Source organism: Denticeps clupeoides, unplaced genomic scaffold (assembly GCF_900700375.1).
Source record: "Denticeps clupeoides unplaced genomic scaffold, fDenClu1.1, whole genome shotgun sequence".
Lineage (NCBI taxonomy): Eukaryota > Metazoa > Chordata > Actinopteri > Clupeiformes > Denticipitidae > Denticeps > Denticeps clupeoides.
Window position 1 is genome coordinate 1053 of NW_021629988.1, and position 24258 is coordinate 25310.

Sequence of the window (24258 nt, forward strand, 5' to 3'; positions counted from 1 at the left end):
CAGACAAAGAAACCTGAAGAGAAGTTAAAAAAAAAAAAAAAAAAAAAGAAAAAAGGCGGGAAAACATATCAAAGAAAGAAAATACCCCTTAACTTACTTTAAAAAAAGTTAACAAAGTGATGTAAATACTTTCATTTTAAAAGTTTTCAATAGTTAAAGCTTACTGCACCTGGCATTCCTACGTAGTCTCCCATCCAAGTACTAACCAGGCCCAGGCCTTCTTAGCTTCTGAGATCAGACAAGATTGGGCATTCTTCAGCTGGTTTGTCCGTACACAAACTCTGCTTGAAATCTTGAACTTTAAACCAAAGGGGCTTAAACACATATCAAAGAGTGAAAACTCCCGCTTTACTGTCAAATTATGATGGAGAAAAGGCAAAAAAGTTAACAAAGCCATGTAAATACTTTTATTTTAAAAGTTTTTCAATAGTTAAAGCTTACAGCACCTGGCATTCCCAGGTAGTCTCCCATCCAAGTACTAACCAGGCCCAAGCCTTCTTAGCTTCTGAGATAAGACAAGATTGGGCATTCTTCAGCTGGTTTGTCCGTACACAAACTCTGCTTGAAAATCTTGAACTTTAAACCAAAGGGGCTTGAACACATATCAAAGAGTGAAAACTCCCACTTTACTGTCAAATTATGATGGAGAAAAGGCAAAAAAAGCTAACAAAGCCATGTAAATACTTTCATTTTAAAAGTTTTTCAATAGTTAAAGCTTACAGCACCTGGCATTCCCAGTTAGTCTCCCATCCAAGTACTAACCAGGCCCAAGCCTTCTTAGCTTCTGAGATCAGACAAGATTGGGCAATCTTCAGCTGGCATGTCCGTAAGCAAACTCTCCTTGAAAATCTTGGACTTTCAACAAAAGGACTTTGAAAACATTATAAAGTGCGAAAACTCCCGCTTTACTATCAAATTATGATGGAGAAAAGGCAAAAAAAGCTAATAAAGCCATGTAAATACTTTCATTTTAAAAGTTTTTCAATAGTTAAAGCTGACAGCACCTGGTATTCCCAGGTAGTCTCCCATCCAAGTACTAACCAGGTCCAAGCCTTCTTAGCTTCTGAGACCAGACAAGATTGGGCATTCTTCAGCTGGTTCGTCCGTACACAAACTCTGCTTGAAAATCTTGAACTTTAAACCAAAAGGGCTTTGAAAACATTATAAAGTGCGAAAACTCCCGCTTTACTATCAAATTATGATGGATAAAAGGCAAAGAAAGCTAACAAAGCCATGTAAATACTTTCATTTTAAAAGTTTTTCAATAGTTAAAGCTTACAGCACCTGGTATTCCCAGGTAGTCTCCCATCCAAGTAATAACCAGGCCCAAGCCTTCTTAGCTTCTGAGATCAGACAAGATTGGGCATTCTTCAGCTGGTTTGTCCGTACACAAACTCTGCTTGAAAATCTTGAACTTTAAACCAAAGGCGCTTGATCACATATCAAAGAGTGAAAACTCCCGCTTTACTGTCAAATTATGATGGAGAAAAGGCAAAAAAGTTGGAGTGGTAAGCTTTTATTTGCAAAACAACAAATAAAGTGCACACCTTCTAAAGGCAATGCAATACTGGGTCGATGAATGGAGCGGATGGAGCAGGCCCTATTGCCGACTCCCTGTTATAAAAATCCGCTTAATATGACATATCAGATATTAAATTGACATCAGGGTGCGTAGCACCTGAAGGCCGAGGGCTGGAAAACCCCACCTAATCGATTCAGCTCCACCCCACTCCATAGCCAAGCCTGTGAATGATCGTTGTAGAGCACACACAGACAAAGAAACCTGAAGAGAAGTTTAAAAAAAAGAAAAAAATGCGGGAAAACATACTAAATAAAGAAAGTACCCCTTAACTTATTTTAAAAAGTTAACAAAGTGATGTAAATACTTTCATTTTAAAAGTTTTACAATAGTTAAAGCTTACAGCACCTGGCATTCCATGTAGTCTCCCATCCAAGTACTAACCAGGCCCAAGCCTTCTTAGCTTCTGAGATCAGACAAGATTGGGCAATCTTCAGCTGGCATGTCCGTAAGCAAACTCTGCTTGAAAATCCTGGACTTTCAACAAAAGGACTTTGAAAACATTATAAAGTGCGAAAACTCCCGCTTTACTATCAAATTATGATGGAGAAAAGGCAAAAAAAAGCTAATAAAGCCATGTAAATACTTTCATTTTAAAAGTTTTTCAATAGTTAAAGCTTACAGCACCTGGTATTCCCATGTAGTCTCCCATCCAAGTACTAACCAGGCCCAAGCCTTCTTAGCTTCTGAGATCAGACAAGATTGGGCAATCTTCAGCTGGCATGTCCGTAAGCAAACTCTGCTTGAAAATCTTGGACTTTAAACCAAAAGGGCTTTGAAAACATTATAAAGTGCGAAAACTCCCGCTTTACTATCAAATTATGATGGAGAAAAGGCAAAAAAAGCTAACAAAGCCATGTAAATACTTTCATTTTAAAAGTTTTTCAATAGTTAAAGCTTACAGCACCTGGTATTCCCATGTAGTCTCCCATCCAAGTACTAACCAGGCCCAAGCCTTCTTAGCTTCTGAGATCAGACAAGATTGGGCATTCTTCAGCTGGTTTGTCCGTACACAAACTCTGCTTGAAAATCTTGAACTTTAAACCAAAGGGGCTTGAACACATATCAAAGAGTGAAAACTCCCACTTTACTGTCAAATTATGATGGAGAAAAGGCAAAAAAAGCTAACAAAGCCATGTAAATACTTTCATTTTAAAAGTTTTTCAATAGTTAAAGCTTACAGCACCTGGTATTCCCAGGTAGTCTCCCATCCAAGTACTAACCAGGCCCAAGCCTTCTTAGCTTCTGAGATCAGACAAGATTGGGCATTCTTCAGCTGGTTTGTTCGTACACAAACTCTGCTTTAAAATCTTGAACTTTAAACCAAAGGGGCTTGAACACATATCAAAGAGTGAAAACTCCCGCTTTACTGTCAAATTATGATGGAGAAAAGGCAAAAAGTTGGAGTGGTAAGCTTTTATTTGCAATACAACAAATAAGTGCACACCTTCTAGAGGCAATGCAATACTGGGTCGATGAATGGAGCGGATGGAGCAGGCCCTATTGCCGACTCCCTGTTCTAAAAATCCGCTTAATATGACATATCAGATATTAAACTGACATCAGGGTGCGTAGCACCTGAAGGCCGAGGGCTGGAAAACCCCACCTAATCGATTCAGCTCCACCCCACTCCATAGCCAAGCTGTGAATGATCGTTGTAGAGCACACACAGACAAAGAAACCTGAAGAGAAGTTTAAAAAAAAAAAAAAAAAAAAAGAAAAAAGGCGGGAAAACATACTAAATAAAGAAAGTACCCCTTAACTTATTTTAAAAAAGTTAACAAAGTGATGTAAATACTTTCATTTTAAAAGTTTTACAATAGTTAAAGCTTACAGCACCTGGCATTCCCATGTAGTCTCCCATCCAAGTACTAACCAGGCCCAAGCCTTCTTAGCTTCTGAGATCAGACAAGATTGGGCAATCTTCAGCTGGCATGTCCTTAAGCAAACTCTGCTTGAAAATCTTGGACTTTCAACAAAAGGACTTTGAAAACATTATAAAGCTCGAAAACTCCCGCTTTACTATCAAATTATGATGGAGAAAAGGCAAAAAAAGCTAATAAAGCCATGTAAATACTTTCATTTTAAAAGTTTTTCAATAGTTAAAGCTGACAGCACCTGGTATTCCCATGTAGTCTCCCATCCAAGTACTAACCAGGCCCAAGCCTTCTTAGCTTCTGAGATCAGACAAGATTGGGCATTTTTCAGCTGGTTTGTCCGTACACAAACTCTCCTTGAAAATCTTGAACTTTAAACCAAAAGGGCTTTGAAAACATTATAAAGTGCGAAAACTCCCGCTTTACTATCAAATTATGATGGAGAAAAGGCAAAAAAAGCTAACAAAGCCATGTAAATACTTTCATTTTAAAAGTTTTTCAATAGTTAAACCTTACAGCACCTGGTATTCCCATGTAGTCACCCATCCAAGTACTAACCAGGCCCAAGCCTTCTTAGCTTCTGAGATAAGACAAGATTGGGCATTCTTCAGCTGGTTTGTCCGTACACAAACTCTGCTTGAAAATCTTGAACTTTAAACCAAAAGGGCTTTGAAAACATTATAAAGTGCGAAAACTCCCGCTTTACTATCAAATTATGATGGAGAAAAGGCAAAAAAAGCTAACAAAGCCATGTAAATACTTTCATTTGAAAAGTTTTTCAATAGTTAAAGCTTACAGCACCTGGTATTCCCAGGTAGTCTCCCATCCAAGTAATAACCAGGCCCAAGCCTTCTTAGCTTCTGAGATCAGACAAGATTGGGCATTCTTCAGCTGGTTTGTCCGTACACAAACTCTGCTTGAAAATCTTGAACTTTAAACCAAAGGCGCTTGAACACATATCAAAGAGTGAAAACTCCCGCTTTACTGTCAAATTATGATGGAGAAAAGGCAAAAGTTGGAGTGGTAAGCTTTTATTTGCAAAACAACAAATAAAGTGCACACCTTCTAGAGGCAATGCAATACTGGGTCGATGAATGGAGCGGATGGAGCAGGCCCTATTGCCGACTCCCTGTTATAAAAATCCGCTTAATATGACATATCAGATATTAAATTGACATCAGGGTGCGTAGCACCTGAAGGCCGAGGGCTGGAAAACCCCACCTAATCGATTCAGCTCCACCCCACTCCATAGCCAAGCCTGTGAATGATCGTTGTAGAGCACACACAGACAAAGAAACCTGAAGAGAAGGTTAAAAAAAAAGAAAAAAATGCGGGAAAACATACTAAATAAAGAAAGTACCCCTTAACTTATTTTAAAAAAGTTAACAAAGTGATGTAAATACTTTCATTTTAAAAGTTTTACAATAGTTAAAGCTTACAGCACCTGGCATTCCCATGTAGTCTCCCATCCAAGTACTAACCAGGCCCAAGCCTTCTTAGCTTCTGAGATCAGACAAGATTGGGCAATCTTCAGCTGGCATGTCCGTAAGCAAACTCTGCTTGAAAATCCTGGACTTTCAACAAAAGGACTTTGAAAACATTATAAAGTGCGAAAACTCCCGCTTTACTATCAAATTATGATGGAGAAAAGGCAAAAAAAGCTAATAAAGCCATGTAAATACTTTCATTTTAAAAGTTTTTCAATAGTTAAAGCTTACAGCACCTGGTATTCCCATGTAGTCTCCCATCCAAGTACTAACCAGGCCCAAGCCTTCTTAGCTTCTGAGATCAGACAAGATTGGGCAATCTTCAGCTGGCATGTCCGTAAGCAAACTCTGCTTGAAAATCCTGGACTTTAAACCAAAAGGGCTTTGAAAACATTATAAAGTGCGAAAACTCCCGCTTTACTATCAAATTATGATGGAGAAAAGGCAAAAAAAGCTAACAAAGCCATGTAAATACTTTCATTTTAAAAGTTTTTCAATAGTTAAAGCTTACAGCACCTGGTATTCCCATGTAGTCTCCCATCCAAGTACTAACCAGGCCCAAGCCTTCTTAGCTTCTGAGATCAGACAAGATTGGGCATTCTTCAGCTGGTTTGTCCGTACACAAACTCTGCTTGAAAATCTTGAACTTTAAACCAAAGGGGCTTGAACACATATCAAAGAGTGAAAACTCCCACTTTACTGTCAAATTATGATGGAGAAAAGGCAAAAAAAGCTAACAAAGCCATGTAAATACTTTCATTTTAAAAGTTTTTCAATAGTTAAAGCTTACAGCACCTGGTATTCCCAGGTAGTCTCCCATCCAAGTACTAACCAGGCCCAAGCCTTCTTAGCTTCTGAGATCAGACAAGATTGGGCATTCTTCAGCTGGTTTGTTCGTACACAAACTCTGCTTTAAAATCTTGAACTTTAAACCAAAGGGGCTTGAACACATATCAAAGAGTGAAAACTCCCGCTTTACTGTCAAATTATGATGGAGAAAAGGCAAAAAGTTGGAGTGGTAAGCTTTTATTTGCAATACAACAAATAAAGTGCACACCTTCTAGAGGCAATGCAATACTGGGTCGATGAATGGAGCGGATGGAGCAGGCCCTATTGCCGACTCCCTGTTCTAAAAATCCGCTTAATATGACATATCAGATATTAAATTGACATCAGGGTGCGTAGCACCTGAAGGCCGAGGGCTGGAAAACCCCACCTAATCGATTCAGCTCCACCCCACTCCATAGCCAAGCCTGTGAATGATCGTTGTAGAGCACACACAGACAAAGAAACCTGAAGAGAAGTTTAAAAAAAAAAAAAAAAAAAAGAAAAAAGGCGGGAAAACATACTAAATAAAGAAAGTACCCCTTAACTTATTTTAAAAAAGTTAACAAAGTGATGTAAATACTTTCATTTTAAAAGTTTTACAATAGTTAAAGCTTACAGCACCTGGCATTCCCATGTAGTCTCCCATCCAAGTACTAACCAGGCCCAAGCCTTCTTAGCTTCTGAGATCAGACAAGACTGGGCAATCTTCAGCTGGCATGTCCTTAAGCAAACTCTGCTTGAAAATCTTGGACTTTCAACAAAAGGACTTTGAAAACATTATAAAGCTCGAAAACTCCCGCTTTACTATCAAATTATGATGGAGAAAAGGCAAAAAAAGCTAATACAGCCATGTAAATACTTTCATTTTAAAAGTTTTTCAATAGTTAAAGCTGACAGCACCTGGTATTCCCATGTAGTCTCCCATCCAAGTACTAACCAGGCCCAAGCCTTCTTAGCTTCTGAGATCAGACAAGATTGGGCATTTTTCAGCTGGTTTGTCCGTACACAAACTCTCCTTGAAAATCTTGAACTTTAAACCAAAAGGGCTTTGAAAACATTATAAAGTGCGAAAACTCCCGCTTTACTATCAAATTATGATGGAGAAAAGGCAAAAAAAGCTAACAAAGCCATGTAAATACTTTCATTTTAAAAGTTTTTCAATAGTTAAACCTTACAGCACCTGGTATTCCCATGTAGTCACCCATCCAAGTACTAACCAGGCCCAAGCCTTCTTAGCTTCTGAGATAAGACAAGATTGGGCATTCTTCAGCTGGTTTGTCCGTACACAAACTCTGCTTGAAAATCTTGAACTTTAAACCAAAAGGGCTTTGAAAACATTATAAAGTGCGAAAACTCCCGCTTTACTATCAAATTATGATGGAGAAAAGGCAAAAAAAAAGCTAACAAAGCCATGTAAATACTTTCATTTGAAAAGTTTTTCAATAGTTAAAGCTTACAGCACCTGGTATTCCCAGGTAGTCTCCCATCCAAGTAATAACCAGGCCCAAGCCTTCTTAGCTTCTGAGATCAGACTAGATTGGGCATTCTTCAGCTGGTTTGTCCGTACACAAACTCTGCTTGAAAATCTTGAACTTTAAACCAAAGGCGCTTGAACACATATCAAAGAGTGAAAACTCCCGCTTTACTGTCAAATTATGATGGAGAAAAGGCAAAAGTTGGAGTGGTAAGCTTTTATTTGCAAAACAACAAATAAAGTGCACACCTTCTAGAGGCAATGCAATACTGGGTCGATGAATGGAGCGGATGGAGCAGGCCCTATTGCCGACTCCCTGTTATAAAAATCCGCTTAATATGACATATCAGATATTAAATTGACATCAGGGTGCGTAGCACCTGAAGGCCGAGGGCTGGAAAACCCCACCTAATCGATTCAGCTCCACCCCACTCCATAGCCAAGCCTGTGAATGATCGTTGTAGAGCACACACAGACAAAGAAACCTGAAGAGAAGGTTAAAAAAAAAAAAAAAAAATGCGGGAAAACATACTAAATAAAGAAAGTACCCCTTAACTTATTTTAAAAAAGTTAACAAAGTGATGTAAATACTTTCATTTTAAAAGTTTTACAATAGTTAAAGCTTACAGCACCTGGCATTCCCATGTAGTCTCCCATCCAAGTACTAACCAGGCCCAAGCCTTCTTAGCTTCTGAGATCAGACAAGATTGGGCAATCTTCAGCTGGCATGTCCGTAAGCAAACTCTGCTTGAAAATCCTGGACTTTCAACAAAAGGACTTTGAAAACAATATAAAGTGCGAAAACTCCCGCTTTACTATCAAATTATGATGGAGAAAAGGCAAAAAAAGCTAATAAAGCCATGTAAATACTTTCATTTTAAAAGTTTTTCAATAGTTAAAGCTTACAGCACCTGGTATTCCCATGTAGTCTCCCATCCAAGTACTAACCAGGCCCAAGCCTTCTTAGCTTCTGAGATCAGACAAGATTGGGCAATCTTCAGCTGGCATGTCCGTAAGCAAACTCTGCTTGAAAATCCTGGACTTTAAACCAAAAGGGCTTTGAAAACATTATAAAGTGCGAAAACTCCCGCTTTACTATCAAATTATGATGGAGAAAAGGCAAAAAAAGCTAACAAAGCCATGTAAATACTTTCATTTTAAAAGTTTTTCAATAGTTAAAGCTTACAGCACCTGGTATTCCCATGTAGTCTCCCATCCAAGTACTAACCAGGCCCAAGCCTTCTTAGCTTCTGAGATCAGACAAGATTGGGCATTCTTCAGCTGGTTTGTCCGTACACAAACTCTGCTTGAAAATCTTGAACTTTAAACCAAAAGGGCTTTGAAAACATTATAAAGTGCGAAAACTCCCGCTTTACTATCAAATTATGATGGAGAAAAGGCAAAAAAAAGCTAACAAAGCCATGTAAATACTTTCATTTGAAAAGTTTTTCAATAGTTAAAGCTTACAGCACCTGGTATTCCCAGGTAGTCTCCCATCCAAGTACTAACCAGGCCCAAACCTTCTTAGCTTCTGAGATCAGACAAGATTGGGCATTCTTCAGCTGGTTTGTCCGTACACAAACTCTGCTTGAAAATCTTGAACTTTAAACCAAAGGGGCTTGAACACATATCAAAGAGTGAAAACTCCCACTTTACTGTCAAATTATGATGGAGAAAAGGCAAAAAAAGCTAACAAAGCCATGTAAATACTTTCATTTTAAAAGTTTTTCAATAGTTAAAGCTTACAGCACCTGGTATTCCCAGGTAGTCTCCCATCCAAGTACTAACCAGGCCCAAGCCTTCTTAGCTTCTGAGATCAGACAAGATTGGGCATTCTTCAGCTGGTTCGTTCGTACACAAACTCTGCTTTAAAATCTTGAACTTTAAACCAAAGGGGCTTGAACACATATCAAAGAGTGAAAACTCCCGCTTTACTGTCAAATTATGATGGAGAAAAGGCAAAAAGTTGGAGTGGTAAGCTTTTATTTGCAATACAACAAATAAAGTGCACACCTTCTAGAGGCAATGCAATACTGGGTCGATGAATGGAGCGGATGGAGCAGGCCCTATTGCCGACTCCCTGTTCTAAAAATCCGCTTAATATGACATATCAGATATTAAACTGACATCAGGGTGCGTAGCACCTGAAGGCCGAGGGCTGGAAAACCCCACCTAATCGATTCAGCTCCACCCCACTCCATAGCCAAGCCTGTGAATGATCGTTGTAGAGCACACACAGACAAAGAAACCTGAAGAGAAGTTTAAAAAAAAAAAAAAAAAAAGAAAAAAGGCGGGAAAACATACTAAATAAAGAAAGTACCCCTTAACTTATTTTAAAAAAGTTAACAAAGTGATGTAAATACTTTCATTTTAAAAGTTTTTCAATAGTTAAAGCTGACAGCACCTGGTATTCCCATGTAGTCTCCCATCCAAGTACTAACCAGGCCCAAGCCTTCTTAGCTTCTGAGATCAGACAAGATTGGGCATTTTTCAGCTGGTTTGTCCGTACACAAACTCTGCTTGAAAATCTTGAACTTTAAACCAAAAGGGCTTTGAAAACATTATAAAGTGCGAAAACTCCCGCTTTACTATCAAATTATGATGGAGAAAAGGCAAAAAAAGCTAACAAAGCCATGTAAATACTTTCATTTTAAAAGTTTTTCAATAGTTAAACCTTACAGCACCTGGTATTCCCATGTAGTCACCCATCCAAGTACTAACCAGGCCCAAGCCTTCTTAGCTTCTGAGATAAGACAAGATTGGGCATTCTTCAGCTGGTTTGTCCGTACACAAACTCTGCTTGAAAATCTTGAACTTTAAACCAAAAGGGCTTTGAAAACATTATAAAGTGCAAAAACTCCCGCTTTACTATCAAATTATGATGGAGAAAAGGCAAAAAAAGCTAACAAAGCCATGTAAATACTTTCATTTGAAAAGTTTTTCAATAGTTAAAGCTTACAGCACCTGGTATTCCCAGGTAGTCTCCCATCCAAGTAATAACCAGGCCCAAGCCTTCTTAGCTTCTGAGATCAGACTAGATTGGGCATTCTTCAGCTGGTTTGTCCGTACACAAACTCTGCTTGAAAATCTTGAACTTTAAACCAAAGGCGCTTGAACACATATCAAAGAGTGAAAACTCCCGCTTTACTGTCAAATTATGATGGAGAAAAGGCAAAAGTTGGAGTGGTAAGCTTTTATTTGCAAAACAACAAATAAAGTGCACACCTTCTAGAGGCAATGCAATACTGGGTCGATGAATGGAGCGGATGGAGCAGGCCCTATTGCCGACTCCCTGTTATAAAAATCCGCTTAATATGACATATCAGATATTAAATTGACATCAGGGTGCGTAGCACCTGAAGGCCGAGGGCTGGAAAACCCCACCTAATCGATTCAGCTCCACCCCACTCCATAGCCAAGCCTGTGAATGATCGTTGTAGAGCACACACAGACAAAGAAACCTGAAGAGAAGTTTAAAAAAAAGAAAAAAATGCGGGAAAACATACTAAATAAAGAAAGTACCCCTTAACTTATTTTAAAAAAGTTAACAAAGTGATGTAAATACTTTCATTTTAAAAGTTTTACAATAGTTAAAGCTTACAGCACCTGGCATTCCCATGTAGTCTCCCATCCAAGTACTAACCAGGCCCAAGCATTATAAAGTGCGAAAACTCCCGCTTTACTATCAAATTATGATGGAGAAAAGGCAAAAAAAGCTAACAAAGCCATGTAAATACTTTCATTTGAAAAGTTTTTCAATAGTTAAAGCTTACAGCACCTGGTATTCCCAGGTAGTCTCCCATCCAAGTACTAACCAGGCCCAAACCTTCTTAGCTTCTGAGATCAGACAAGATTGGGCATTCTTCAGCTGGTTTGTCCGTACACAAACTCTGCTTGAAAATCTTGAACTTTAAACCAAAGGGGCTTGAACACATATCAAAGAGTGAAAACTCCCACTTTACTGTCAAATTATGATGGAGAAAAGGCAAAAAAAGCTAACAAAACCATGTAAATACTTTCATTTTAAAAGTTTTTCAATAGTTAAAGCTTACAGCAGCTGGTATTCCCAGGTAGTCTCCCATCCAAGTACTAACCAGGCCCAAGCCTTCTTAGCTTCTGAGATCAGACAAGATTGGGCATTCTTCAGCTGGTTTGTTCGTACACAAACTCTGCTTGAAAATCTTGAACTTTAAACCAAAGGGGCTTGAACACATATCAAAGAGTGAAAACTCCCGCTTTACTGTCAAATTATGATGGAGAAAAGGCAAAAAGTTGGAGTGGTAAGCTTTTATTTGCAATACAACAAATAAAGTGCACACCTTCTAGAGGCAATGCAATACTGGGTCGATGAATGGAGCGGATGGAGCAGGCCCTATTGCCGACTCCCTGTTCTAAAAATCCGCTTAATATGACATATCAGATATTAAACTGACATCAGGGTGCGTAGCACCTGAAGGCCGAGGGCTGGAAAACCCCACCTAATCGATTCAGCTCCAAGCCTGTGAATGATCGTTGTAGAGCACACACAGACAAAGAAACCTGAAGAGAAGTTAAAAAAAAAAAAAAAAAAAAAAAAAAAAAAAGGCGGGAAAACATATCAAAGAAAGAAAATACCCCTTAACTTACTTTAAAAAAAGTTAACAAAGTGATGTAAATACTTTCATTTTAAAAGGTTTCAATAGTTAAAGCTTACTGCACCTGGCATTCCTACGTAGTCTCCCATCCAAGTACTAACCAGGCCCAGGCCTTCTTAGCTTCTGAGATCAGACAAGATTGGGCAATCTTCAGCTGGCATGTCTGTAAGGAAAGGAATACTGTTTAGTCATTATAGATGCATTCTCTAAATGGATAGAACTATTTCCAACCAAACATCCAGATGCATTGACAGTAGCAAAAGCCTTATGTAAAGATATTATTCCACGCTATGGAATACCTGAAAAAATATACAGCGATAACGGGACTCATTTTGTAAATCAGATGGTAACTAATATAGGAAAAATGTTTTACATTAATTTGAAAAATCACTGTAGTTATCATCCACAGAGTGCAGGATTAGTGGAACGAATGAATGGAACTATAAAAAATAGACTAAAAAAGTGTATGGAAGAAACACATCGACCATGGACACAATGTTTAGAGTTAGTAAAACTATACATCAATATTACTAGCACAACTGGTTTAACCCCTTATGAAACCCTGTTTGGAAGACCATATAGATTACCTTACTTTCAAAACCAATGGGAAACAGAGGAAGACATGACACTAGCGGACTACATGAGAAAAATGTTAGAAACACAGAAACAAAGTACTCCTGATGACAAACTCCCTATTTCTCAGCAGGAACCCCTACAGGTGGAGCCCGGAGACTGGGTGCTAGTAAAGAGCATAAAACGGAAGCATTGGCACTCACCGAAGTGGGAAGGGCCCTACCAAGTGATCCTGACGACACCGACGGCTGTTAAAATAACAGAGAGGGGTACTTGGATACATCAGTCACATTGTAAAAAGGTCATTTCTGCAAACCCTGCCGACGGGAAAGGTGAGCAAAAGTCTGATAATAGGGTGGACTCAGACGTATAGAATCTGGGTAGACCCGAAAGTCAGTGAAGAACACTTTACAGACACCAATCCTAGAAGAGGCAGTAAGGGGAAAAGGTTGGCAGAAATGAATTATAAGGGCTATAAACCATGTCAAAGAACGGGCTTGATAATACTTTGTGTAATGTTCATAGCAACAGTATGGGTGGTAATGTGGAAAAAAGGTATAGAGAAACAACAGGGGGCTATACCCAGGAGGGCGAGAGCTGCACCAAAAGGAACGTCCAGACACATATTTGACTCCGACCGATGCAATGATACTGGCAACGGGATAGAAGCATTACACCTTCGTACTATACCAACAGTGTGTGTAAGAGCTAATACTGTTTCGGTGGCCACAATACCAATTACTGTCCTTAACCATAAGGGACACAAAGCGAGCAATTATCTACCATATCCATGGTATATAACTAATAAATTAAAGTGGGACTCTTTGGTAGCGGACCCAGTGGGTTTTGATTGGAAAACGTGGACTACTAACCCTGCTGCGATACACCATAGACAAATAATCTCTTTTGTGATGACCAATCCCTCCACTCAAGGTCTTGCATTTGAAATATACATCAATCTTACCAAATTGGACTTGTGGCCACCAAACACCCCTGAAATGTACCATACCGATCAACAAGAGAGAGGAGAAAAATGTTGGGTATTTCTTTTATGGCCTTATACTACTAATCCACCTTATTTTCCATTTCGAATATGTCAACTACTAGAACCTAAATCAAATAAAACTGAAACAATCCAAAATTTAAGTGACAAAGGTATACTAGTTAGAGTATTGGATGAAAGTCAACCTTCTGATGAGTGGTTTAGAGTAACAACAGGAATAACTGGTAAATACAATAATTGGCTTCTCCTAGCAGAACAAGCAGCTAATGCCACTCAACAAGACTGTGTAGTTTGCTTGGGACCACGACCATTATTACAAGTAATACCCGCAGTTATAACGGATGAATGTGTTGTAGAAGTAATGAACAAAACATATCCAGACAATCGTTGCAAAAAGTGGGATTTAACATATCCTCTAACAGGACCAGAAAGTTGGAAACCTGTTTTCTCCAGTAAAGTAGCACAAGGAAATTTTACATGTATTAATATAACGGGAAGAAAGGAACTACTCGGGGAAGGGACACCAAGAGATTGGTGTCTTACAATAATACCTGTTGGGCCTATCTTTACCCCACAATCTCGAAGCGACATATGGTGGTGGTGTGGGGAAAATAAGTTATACGATCGATTGCCCTCAGACACCAAAGGACTGTGTGCATTAGTAACCCTTTTACTACCTGTCTCAATATTTCCAACCACTATAAGTGACCTTTTAACGAAATTGGATAGCTTGGTACCTGCAGATTGGCACAGAACAAAGCGATCACTTGCACCCTGGGAGAAGTTAACTGACCCAACGTACATAGACGCAATTGGGGTTCCCAGGGGGGTTCCTGATGAATATAAGTTGGCAAATCAAGTAGCAGCAGGATTTGAATCAGCCTTGTGTTGGTGGTGTACGATTAACAAGAACGTGGACAGAATCAATTACATCCATTACAATGTACAGAAATTAGGTAATTGGACACAAGACGGTTTTGAGGCCGTGCATGAGCAATTATCTACTACCTCCCTCATGACTTTTCAGAACAGGATTGCTCTTGATATGCTCCTAGCGGAAAAAAATGGGGTTTGTGGAATGTTTGGAGAGCAATGTTGTTCTTTCATACCAAACAACACAGCTGCAGGAGGCAGTCTGACAATGGCCATTGACGGCCTACGCACCCTCAACCGGAAGATGAAGGAGCATTCGGGAGTGGAAACGACCATGTGGGATTCCTGGATGAAAGTATTTGGGAAATACAGAGCTCTAGTTCAATCTGTTTTAGTTTCAATGGCTGTATTTGCAGCAATTCTGACATTGTGTGGATGTTGTTGTATTCCCTGTCTACGCAGTCTTGTGAACCGTCTCATCACTACCGCCTTATCACCAAGGGATGTTGAGCCTACACAGGCGTACCCACTTTTGGAAAATGAAGAATTTTACGGGAGCTATGATTTTAGTGACTTCAAGCTAACTCAACTTTTTCAAGAGAGTCCTCTACAAGAAAAAGACGACTGACCTTTTGTGTGTAAATGTATTTCTCATTGTATGAACTAATAGTTGAAAATCCTAAAGGAAGAGATTATTAGGGAAGCTAACAAAAGAGTAAATAACATGATAAACAGGAGGGAAATGTTGGAAAAATGTATATATGTTATCATGTAATTACTTCTTTTATTCATATCCTTTAAGCACGAATATGTATTAATCCTTGGAATATTACTGACAACTCTTAATCATTAACAAACCTCAAAGCAAAGGTTTTAAGTTTGCAGGACTGCATGACCGCGACCTGAGGACCAACAACAAGCAGACCATGATGAACCAGAGTCCAATCACCTGAAGAATCTACAGACGAAGATGAACATGTCACCATGTCACCATGACTCGACCAAAGATCAATTCATAAGACTACGTGTAATACACAATTATTAACTATTTGACACGCGAACCGGGACCAGAACGAGAGAGACGTGTAGGAGGAAACGAGAGACCTCAGTGCGGTGGGACGCAGGGAGGCAGGTAAGTTCCTCCACGTTAATCTGCGAACGTGGACGGCGCGAGCCGCAACACCACACTGATGCTGTCGTTCGCGTATTAAGACACAAGACAGGGCAGGACAGGGTGACAGGAAGGAGTTCAGGAATCAGGAGAACATAGAGGACAGGTACGGTCTTACTGGGAGCGGGTTTTCGGAGCCGAGTCGAATGGCGTGCGTCATTCAATGACTGAGCAATTGGCAGCTGCTCTCCAGCCTAATATATAGGAGTCACGTTACCTCGTTTCCGTGTTACTCCCGGTCACATGATGGGATCATGTGACAGTACCCCCCCCTCCAGGGCCGACCCCCGACGGCCCCGGAGCGGCGGCGGTACGCTGCCGGTACTCAGCCACCAGAGACGGGTCCAGGATGAAACGACTCGGGATCCAAGACCGTTCTTCTGGTCCATAGCCGGTCCAATGCACCAGGTACTGGACCCCCCGACCTCTGCGGCGCGAGGCAATGATGCGCTCCACAGTGTAGGCGGGTCCCCCGTCGACGATGCGTGGCGGTGGCGGATCCGGAGCAGGAGGATGAAGCGAGGATCGGACAAAGGGTTTGAGTTTACTGACATGGAAGACTGGATGGACACGGATGGCAGGAGGGAGTTGGAGACGGTATGTGAGGGGGTTGATCCGACTGAGGATCCGGAATGGTCCGATGTATCGAGGGGACAGCTTGTGTGACTCAGTCCTGAGACGTAGGTCTTTGGTGGACAGCCACACCCTCTGTCCCACTCGGAAGTGCAGTCGACGAGGGTGCCGGCGATCGTGCTGGGTGGACATCCTTCGGGAGGCGATGAGGAGGGCCGACCGCGCCGATTTCCAGGCCTTTCGACAACCGCGGATCATCTGACGGGCCGAGGGGACCCCACCTGCAGGCACCTGGTGCGTGAAGATGGGGGGCTGATATCCATGGCAGATCTCAAAGGGACTATGGCCGGTGGCGGAGGAGATTTGCAGGTTGTGGGCCAGCTCTGCCCACAGGAGAAACCCGGGCCAAGTGCGTTGGTGTTCGGACGCGAAGCATCGCAGGTATCGTCCCAGCTGTTGGTTGGCCCTCTCCACCTGACCGTTGGTCTGGGGATGGTAGCCAGAGGAGAGGCTGCAGGTGGATCCGATAAGGCGACAAAACGCCTTCCACACAGCTGAGACGAATTGGGGTCCCCGATCAGAGACGATGTCTTGGGGGAACCCATGGAGGCGGACCACGTGTTGAAGCACAAGGTCAGCGGTTGTGGCAGAGGACGGTAGGCCGGGCAGGGCGACCAAGTGGACCGCTTTGGAGAAACGATCCACTATGGTCAGGATGGTGGTCATACCACTAGCTTCAGGGAGGCCGGTGATGAAGTCCAAGGCGAGGTGGGTCCAGGGGCGATGAGGAATGGGAAGGGGACGCAGGGGCCCAGCAGCCGGAGTGTTGGGAGTCTTGGCCCGGGCACAGACATCACATGCATCCACGTAGGCCTGTACGTCCCGTCGTACTGAAGGCCACCAGAATGCTCGGCGAATGAAGGAGAGGGTCCGTTGGCGTCCTGGATGGCCTGAGAGGACGGAGGAATGGCCCCAATGTAGTACATCGGGCCGGCAGGTATTTGGGACGTACAGGCACCCGGGTGGGGTGTTGTCTGGGCCAGGGTCGGATGCCTGTGCTGCCCGGACCTTCGTCTCGAGGGACCACCGGAGAGGGCCTAGGATGCGATGAGGAGGAAGAACGGGTTCGGGGTCAGAGGATGGTGAGTCTGGGGCGTGTTGACGGGACAGGGCATCGGCTTTCTGGTTTTTGGAGCCGGGACGGTAGGAGAGTTGGAAGTCGAACTGTTCAAAGAATAGTGCCCACCTCGCCTGGCGGGGATTGAGCTGTTTGGTGGTTTTGATAGAGATTAGGTTTTGGTGATCGGTCCAGACCAGAAAGGGGGTGTCACTGCCTTGCAGCCAGTGCCGCCACTCCTCGAGGGCCCACCTGACTGCCAGCAGCTCACGGTCCCCCACCCCGTATCGCTGCTGTGCAGGGGTGAACTTCCGCGAGAAGAAGCAACACGGGTGCAATTTCCGGTCCGGACCGCGTTGAGAGAGGACGGCGCCAGCACCCACCTCTGACGCGTCCACTTCTACAACAAACGGAAGGGTAGGGTCTGGGTGTTGAAGAATGGGGGCGGTGGTGAAATGATGACACAAAGATTTAAATGCTTGAATGGCCTCCGGGGTTAGGTGAAGCGGACCTGGTGACGGTTTGGTGAGAGCAGTGAGGGGTGCTGCGACCGTACTGTAGCCACGGATGAAGCGACGATAGAAATTTGCAAACCCAAGAAACCGTTGCAGTTGCTTCAGCGTCGTGGGTAGGGGCCACGACGCCACTGCTTCTAGCTTCTTGGGCTCCATGGCCACACCCTGGGACGAGATGGTAAAACCCAGGAACGTGGTGGAGCGCTGGTGGAAGGCGCATTTTTCCAGCTTACAGTACAGTCGGTGGGCGAGCAATCTCTTTAGTACTGCCCTCACGTGTTGAATATGGGATTCTAGAGTGGGTGAATAAATGAGTACGTCGTCCAGGTAGGCGTACACCCACCGTCCCAGCATGTCCTGGAGAGTATCATTTATGAACTGCTGGAAGACGGCGGGTGCGTTGCATAGACCGAATGGAATTACTAGGGATTCAAAATGACCAGTGGGGGTGATGAAGGCGGTTTTCCACTCGTCGCCCTCCCGGATACGAATCAGATTGTAGGCAGACCGGAGATCCAGCTTCGTGAAATACTTGGCTCCCGAGAGGGCGTCCAGGGCGGTGTTGGTGAGGGGTAACGGTGTTCGATTTTTGATGGTGATTTTATTGAGCCCCCGATAGTCCACGCACGGTCGCAGACCACCATCCTTCTTGGTCACAAAGAAGAACCCTGCCGCGGCCGGGGAGGTCGAGGGGCGGATGGTGCCGTTTTGAAGCGCCTCTGCCACAAACCGCTCCATGGCCAATTGCTCTGCCTTGGAGAGGGAGTAGAGATGTCCTTTCGGAGGAGTGGTTCCTGGCAGCAGATCAATGGCCATGTCGCCTGGTCGATGGGGAGGCAGCTGGGCGGCTTTGGCTGAACTGAAGACGGTGGCTAGGTCATGGTAACAGGAGGGGATGTTGTCTAACACTGGAGGACTCGGTTCTGGGTTCGTGGAGACAGACGAGGAGGGTTGTGGCAGAAGGCAATGGTGATGGCAGTGCGCTCCCCACTCCAACACCATGCCCGACGACCAGGAGAGATGGGGTTCATGTAGGGACAACCAGGGGAACCCGAGGAGGAGTGGTGAGGTGATGATCTTGGTCACCAGAAATTGGATTTTCTCCACATGGGAGTCCAGCCGGAGTTGCAGAGGGACCGTACGGTGAATGATGGGTCCTGCGGAGATAGGATGACCATCCACGGAGGTGATTGTGAGGGGACTTGGGAGGAGTTCCAGGGGAATGTGATGTTGTCGGATGAAGGAGTGGTCTATGAAGTTTCCAGCCGCCCCGGAGTCCACAAAGGCTGTGGTGGAGATGCTTCGCTGATTACATTCCAGGACGGCCGGGAGAGTGAGTCGGGAGGTCGGTGGCATCAGATGTGGAGGAAGGGGCCTAGATGGCCGTGCCGTGCTGATCTGCTGGGTGTCCCGTCTCCCCGGACGAATAGGGCAGGTCAGGCGGATGTGTGAGGGGGAAGCGCAGTATGCACACAAACCCTCCCGAAAACGCCGTTGCTTCTCTTCAGGCGTGAGGGTTGTCCGTCCCAGCTGCATGGGTTCCCCCCTATGGTCTGGAGGAGTGACGGTGGGCTGAAGTGGTGATAGAGGCGGTCGAGGGGTCTGATGCAGGGTCGGAGTGGGGGCCGCAGTTTTCGGGAGAGCCAGCAGATGGCGATCAATCCGCATTGCGAGTTGTATGAGGGCCTCATACGTTGCTGGCATCTCCCGACTGACCATCTCACCCCGAATTCGTGGGGCCAGTCCCTCATAGTACATCATCCGGAGGGCGTGGTCGCCCAGCGGAGTCTTTGCAGCCAGGGTCCGGAATCTGGCGGTAAACTGGCTGACCGATGAGGTACCCTGGCGCAGATGGTAAAGCTGTGACGCGACGTCTTCCACACCGTCCGGATGACAGAAGGTGATTTTTAATTCCTCCACGAATTCGGCATACGAGAGGGACGCAGAACTTGGGGAATTAATTCGCGCAGCCGCCCACTCTGCGGCGGAACCACCGAGCCGGGTTAGGAGTAAGGCGATTCGGGACCGGGCACTGGGGTAGCGGCTAGGCTGTAGCTCGAAAATCAACGAGAGAGCGGTGAGGAGCACCTCGCCGCTCCCCTCGGTCCCGTTCCAGCGCTCCGGGAGCGGCAAACTGGGTTCGGGAACCGCGGGGGGGCGAGGGCTCTGCGCCACGCTCGCCGCTTCATGGTCTCGGTGCGCGGCGGTCACTTCCTGAACGCGCTGCCGCAGTAAGCGAACCTCCTGCGACAGACTTCCAAAAAGACTCTCCTGCCGCGCTATCCGATCGCACAAAGCAGCGAGTTGTGAAGCGCGTAATTCGGGCTCAGTCATTCTGACACGCGAACCGGGACCAGAACGAGAGAGACGTGTAGGAGGAAACGAGAGACCTCAGTGCGGTGGGACGCAGGGAGGCAGGTAAGTTCCTCCACGTTAATCTGCGAACGTGGACGGCGCGAGCCGCAACACCACACTGATGCTGTCGTTCGCGTATTAAGACACAAGACAGGGCAGGACAGGGTGACAGGAAGGAGTTCAGGAATCAGGAGAACATAGAGGACAGGTACGGTCTTACTGGGAGCGGGTTTTCGGAGCCGAGTCGAATGGCGTGCGTCATTCAATGACTGAGCAATTGGCAGCTGCTCTCCAGCCTAATATATAGGAGTCACGTTACCTCGTTTCCATGTTACTCCCGGTCACATGATGGGATCATGTGACACTATTATGGTGTGATTTTATGTGAACCCTAATGAACCTACCAAATAAAAGAAGGAGATGCGATGAAGGACGCCAGAGCTTTTGGAAGCCTGTTGTAAGGCGTGACTTCCATTCGCTCTCCTTGCAAGTAAAACGGACTCAAATGCTTTGTGTCTTTCTTCTCTTTGTTTAGTAAATGTTATACTGACAGATAAACCTAACACAAACTCTGCTTGAAAATCTTGGACTTTAAACAAAAGGGCTTTGAAAACATTATAAAGTGCGAAAACTCCCGCTTTACTGTCAAATTATGACTGAGAAAAGGCAAAAAAGCTAACAAAGCCATGTAAATACTTTTATTTTAAAAGTTTTTCAATAGTTAAAGCTTACAGCACCTGGTATTCCCAGGTAGTCTGCCATCCAAGTACTAACCAGGTCGAAGCCTTCTTAGCTTCTGAGATAAGACAAGATTGGGCATTCTTCAGCTGGTTTGTCTGTACACAAACTCTGCTTGAAAATCTTGAACTTTAAACCAAAGGGGCTTAAACACATATCAAAGAGTGAAAACTCCCGCTTTACTGTCAAATTATGATGGAGAAAAGGCAAAAAAGCTAACAAAGCCATGTAAATACTTTCATTTTAAAAGTTTTTCAATAGTTAAAGCTTACAGCACCTGGCATTCCCAGGTAGTCTCCCATCCAAGTACTAACCAGGCCCAAGCCTTCTTAGCTTCTGAGATAAGACAAGATTGGGCATTCTTCAGCTGGTTTGTCCGTACACAAACTCTGCTTGAAAATCTTGAACTTTAAACCAAAGGGGCTTAAACACATATCAAAGAGTGAAAATTCCCGCTTTACTGTCAAATTATGATGGAGAAAAGGCAAAAAAGCTAACAAAGCCATGTAAATACTTTCATTTTAAAAGTTTTTCAATAGTTAAAGCTTACAGCACCTGGCATTCCCAGGTAGTCACCCATTCAAGTACTAACCTGGCCCAAGCCTTCTTAGCTTCTGAGATAAGACAAGATTGGGCATTCTTCAGCTGGTTTGTCCGTACACAAACTCTGCTTGAAAATCTTGAACTTTAAACCAAAGGGGCTTGAACACATATCAAAGAGTGAAAACTCCCACTTTACTGTCAAATTATGATGGAGAAAAGGCAAAAAAAGTTAACAAAGCCATGTAAATACTTTCATTTTAAAAGTTTTTCAATAGTTAAAGCTTACAGCACCTGGCATTCCCAGTTAGTCTCCCATCCAAGTACTAACCAGGCCCAAGCCTTCTTAGCTTCTGAGATCAGACAAGATTGGGCAATCTTCAGCTGGCATGTCCGTAAGCAAACTCTCCTTGAAAATCTTGGACTTTCAACAAAAGGACTTTGAAAACATTATAAAGTGCGAAAACTCACGCTTTACTATCAAATTATGATGGAGAAAAGGCAAAAAAAGCTAATAAAGCCATGTAAATACTTTCATTTTAAAAGTTTTTCAATAGTTAAAGCTGACAGCACCTGGTATTCCCAGGTAGTCTCCCATCCAAGTACTAACCAGGTCCAAGCCTTCTTAGCTTCTGAGACCAGACAAGATTGGGCATTCTTCAGCTGGTTCGTCCGTACACAAACTCTGCTTGAAAATCTTGAACTTTAAACCAAAAGGGCTTTGAAAACATTATAAAGTGCGAAAACTCCCGCTTTACTATCAAATTATGATGGAGAAAAGGCAAAGAAAGCTAACAAAGCCATGTAAATACTTTCATTTTAAAAGTTTTTCAATAGTTAAAGCTTACAGCACCTGGTATTCCCAGGTAGTCTCCCATCCAAGTAATAACCAGGCCCAAGCCTTCTTAGCTTCTGAGATCAGACAAGATTGGGCATTCTTCAGCTGGTTTGTCCGTACACAAACTCTGCTTGAAAATCTTGAACTTTAAACCAAAGGCGCTTGATCACATATCAAAGAGTGAAAACTCCCGCTTTACTGTCAAATTATGATGGAGAAAAGGCAAAAAGTTGGAGTGGTAAGCTTTTATTTGCAAAACAACAAATAAAGTGCACACCTTCTAAAGGCAATGCAATACTGGGTCGATGAATGGAGCGGATGGAGCAGGCCCTATTGCCGACTCCCTGTTATAAAAATCCGCTTAATATGACATATCAGATATTAAATTGACATCAGGGTGCGTAGCACCTGAAGGCCGAGGGCTGGAAAACCCCACCTAATCGATTCAGCTCCACCCCACTCCATAGCCAAGCCTGTGAATGATCGTTGTAGAGCACACACAGACAAAGAAACCTGAAGAGAAGTTTAAAAAAAAAAAAAAAAAAAAGAAAAAAGGCGGGAAAACATACTAAATAAAGAAAGTACCCCTTAACTTATTTTAAAAAAGTTAACAAAGTGATGTAAATACTTTCATTTTAAAAGTTTTACAATAGTTAAAGCTTACAGCACCTGGCATTCCCATGTAGTCTCCCATCCAAGTACTAACCAGGCCCAAGCCTTCTTAGCTTCTGAGATCAGACAAGATTGGGCAATCTTCAGCTGGCATGTCCGTAAGCAAACTCTGCTTGAAAATCTTGGACTTTCAACAAAAGGACTTTGAAAACATTATAAAGTGCGAAAACTCCCGCTTTACTATCAAATTATGATGGAGAAAAGGCAAAAAAAGCTAATAAAGCCATGTAAATACTTTCATTTTAAAAGTTTTTCAATAGTTAAAGCTGACAGCACCTGGTATTCCCAGGTAGTCTCCCATCCAAGTACTAACCAGGTCCAAGCCTTCTTAGCTTCTGAGACCAGACAAGATTGGGCATTCTTCAGCTGGTTCGTCCGTACACAAACTCTGCTTGAAAATCTTGAACTTTAAACCAAAGGCGCTTGATCACATATCAAAGAGTGAAAACTCCCGCTTTACTGTCAAATTATGATGGAGAAAAGGCAAAAAGTTGGAGTGGTAAGCTTTTATTTGCAAAACAACAAATAAAGTGCACACCTTCTAAAGGCAATGCAATACTGCGTCGATGAATGGAGCGGATGGAGCAGGCCCTATTGCCGACTCCCTGTTATAAAAATCCGCTTAATATGACATATCAGATATTAAATTGACATCAGGGTGCGTAGCACCTGAAGGCCGAGGGCTGGAAAACCCCACCTAATCGATTCAGCTCCACCCCACTCCATAGCCAAGCCTGTGAATGATCGTTGTAGAGCACACACAGACAAAGAAACCTGAAGAGAAGTTTAAAAAAAAAAAAAAAAAAAAAGAAAAAAGGCGGGAAAACATACTAAATAAAGAAAGTACCCCTTAACTTATTTTAAAAAAGTTAACAAAGTGATGTAAATACTTTCATTTTAAAAGTTTTACAATAGTTAAAGCTTACAGCACCTGGCATTCCCATGTAGTCTCCCATCCAAGTACTAACCAGGCCCAAGCCTTCTTAGCTTCTGAGATCAGACAAGATTGGGCAATCTTCAGCTGGCATGTCCGTAAGCAAACTCTGCTTGAAAATCCTGGACTTTCAACAAAAGGACTTTGAAAACATTATAAAGTACGAAAACTCCCGCTTTACTATCAAATTATGATGGAGAAAAGGCAAAAAAAGCTAATAAAGCCATGTAAATACTTTCATTTTAAAAGTTTTTCAATAGTTAAAGCTTACAGCACCTGGTATTCCCATGTAGTCTCCCATCCAAGTACTAACCAGGCCCAAGCCTTCTTAGCTTCTGAGATCAGACAAGATTGGGCAATCTTCAGCTGGCATGTCCGTAAGCAAACTCTGCTTGAAAATCCTGGACTTTAAACCAAAAGGGCTTTGAAAACATTATAAAGTGCGAAAACTCCCGCTTTACTATCAAATTATGATGG

At 43.1% G+C, this 24258-nt stretch overlaps 18 pseudogenes; all 18 read right to left on the reverse strand.

The window, feature by feature from the left end:
- Window positions 1–713: 713 nt before the first annotated feature.
- On the reverse strand, window positions 714–832 carry LOC114779308 (uncharacterized; annotated as a pseudogene).
- A 1362-nt stretch (window positions 833–2194) lies between these two features.
- Window positions 2195–2313, reverse strand: LOC114779296 (uncharacterized; annotated as a pseudogene).
- Window positions 2314–2474: 161 nt separating this feature from the next.
- LOC114779310 (uncharacterized) lies at window positions 2475–2593 on the reverse strand (annotated as a pseudogene).
- A 1092-nt stretch (window positions 2594–3685) lies between these two features.
- On the reverse strand, window positions 3686–3804 carry LOC114779319 (uncharacterized; annotated as a pseudogene).
- Window positions 3805–4888: 1084 nt separating this feature from the next.
- Window positions 4889–5007, reverse strand: LOC114779301 (uncharacterized; annotated as a pseudogene).
- A 160-nt stretch (window positions 5008–5167) lies between these two features.
- On the reverse strand, window positions 5168–5286 carry LOC114779307 (uncharacterized; annotated as a pseudogene).
- Window positions 5287–5447: 161 nt separating this feature from the next.
- Window positions 5448–5566, reverse strand: LOC114779311 (uncharacterized; annotated as a pseudogene).
- A 1093-nt stretch (window positions 5567–6659) lies between these two features.
- Window positions 6660–6778, reverse strand: LOC114779320 (uncharacterized; annotated as a pseudogene).
- A 1087-nt stretch (window positions 6779–7865) lies between these two features.
- LOC114779302 (uncharacterized) lies at window positions 7866–7984 on the reverse strand (annotated as a pseudogene).
- A 160-nt stretch (window positions 7985–8144) lies between these two features.
- On the reverse strand, window positions 8145–8263 carry LOC114779318 (uncharacterized; annotated as a pseudogene).
- Window positions 8264–8424: 161 nt separating this feature from the next.
- LOC114779312 (uncharacterized) lies at window positions 8425–8543 on the reverse strand (annotated as a pseudogene).
- A 162-nt stretch (window positions 8544–8705) lies between these two features.
- On the reverse strand, window positions 8706–8824 carry LOC114779323 (uncharacterized; annotated as a pseudogene).
- Window positions 8825–9637: 813 nt separating this feature from the next.
- LOC114779321 (uncharacterized) lies at window positions 9638–9756 on the reverse strand (annotated as a pseudogene).
- Window positions 9757–11011: 1255 nt separating this feature from the next.
- Window positions 11012–11130, reverse strand: LOC114779324 (uncharacterized; annotated as a pseudogene).
- A 10489-nt stretch (window positions 11131–21619) lies between these two features.
- On the reverse strand, window positions 21620–21738 carry LOC114779309 (uncharacterized; annotated as a pseudogene).
- Window positions 21739–22832: 1094 nt separating this feature from the next.
- On the reverse strand, window positions 22833–22951 carry LOC114779303 (uncharacterized; annotated as a pseudogene).
- An 815-nt stretch (window positions 22952–23766) lies between these two features.
- Window positions 23767–23885, reverse strand: LOC114779304 (uncharacterized; annotated as a pseudogene).
- Window positions 23886–24045: 160 nt separating this feature from the next.
- LOC114779327 (uncharacterized) lies at window positions 24046–24164 on the reverse strand (annotated as a pseudogene).
- Between the last annotated feature and the right edge of the window lie 94 nt (window positions 24165–24258).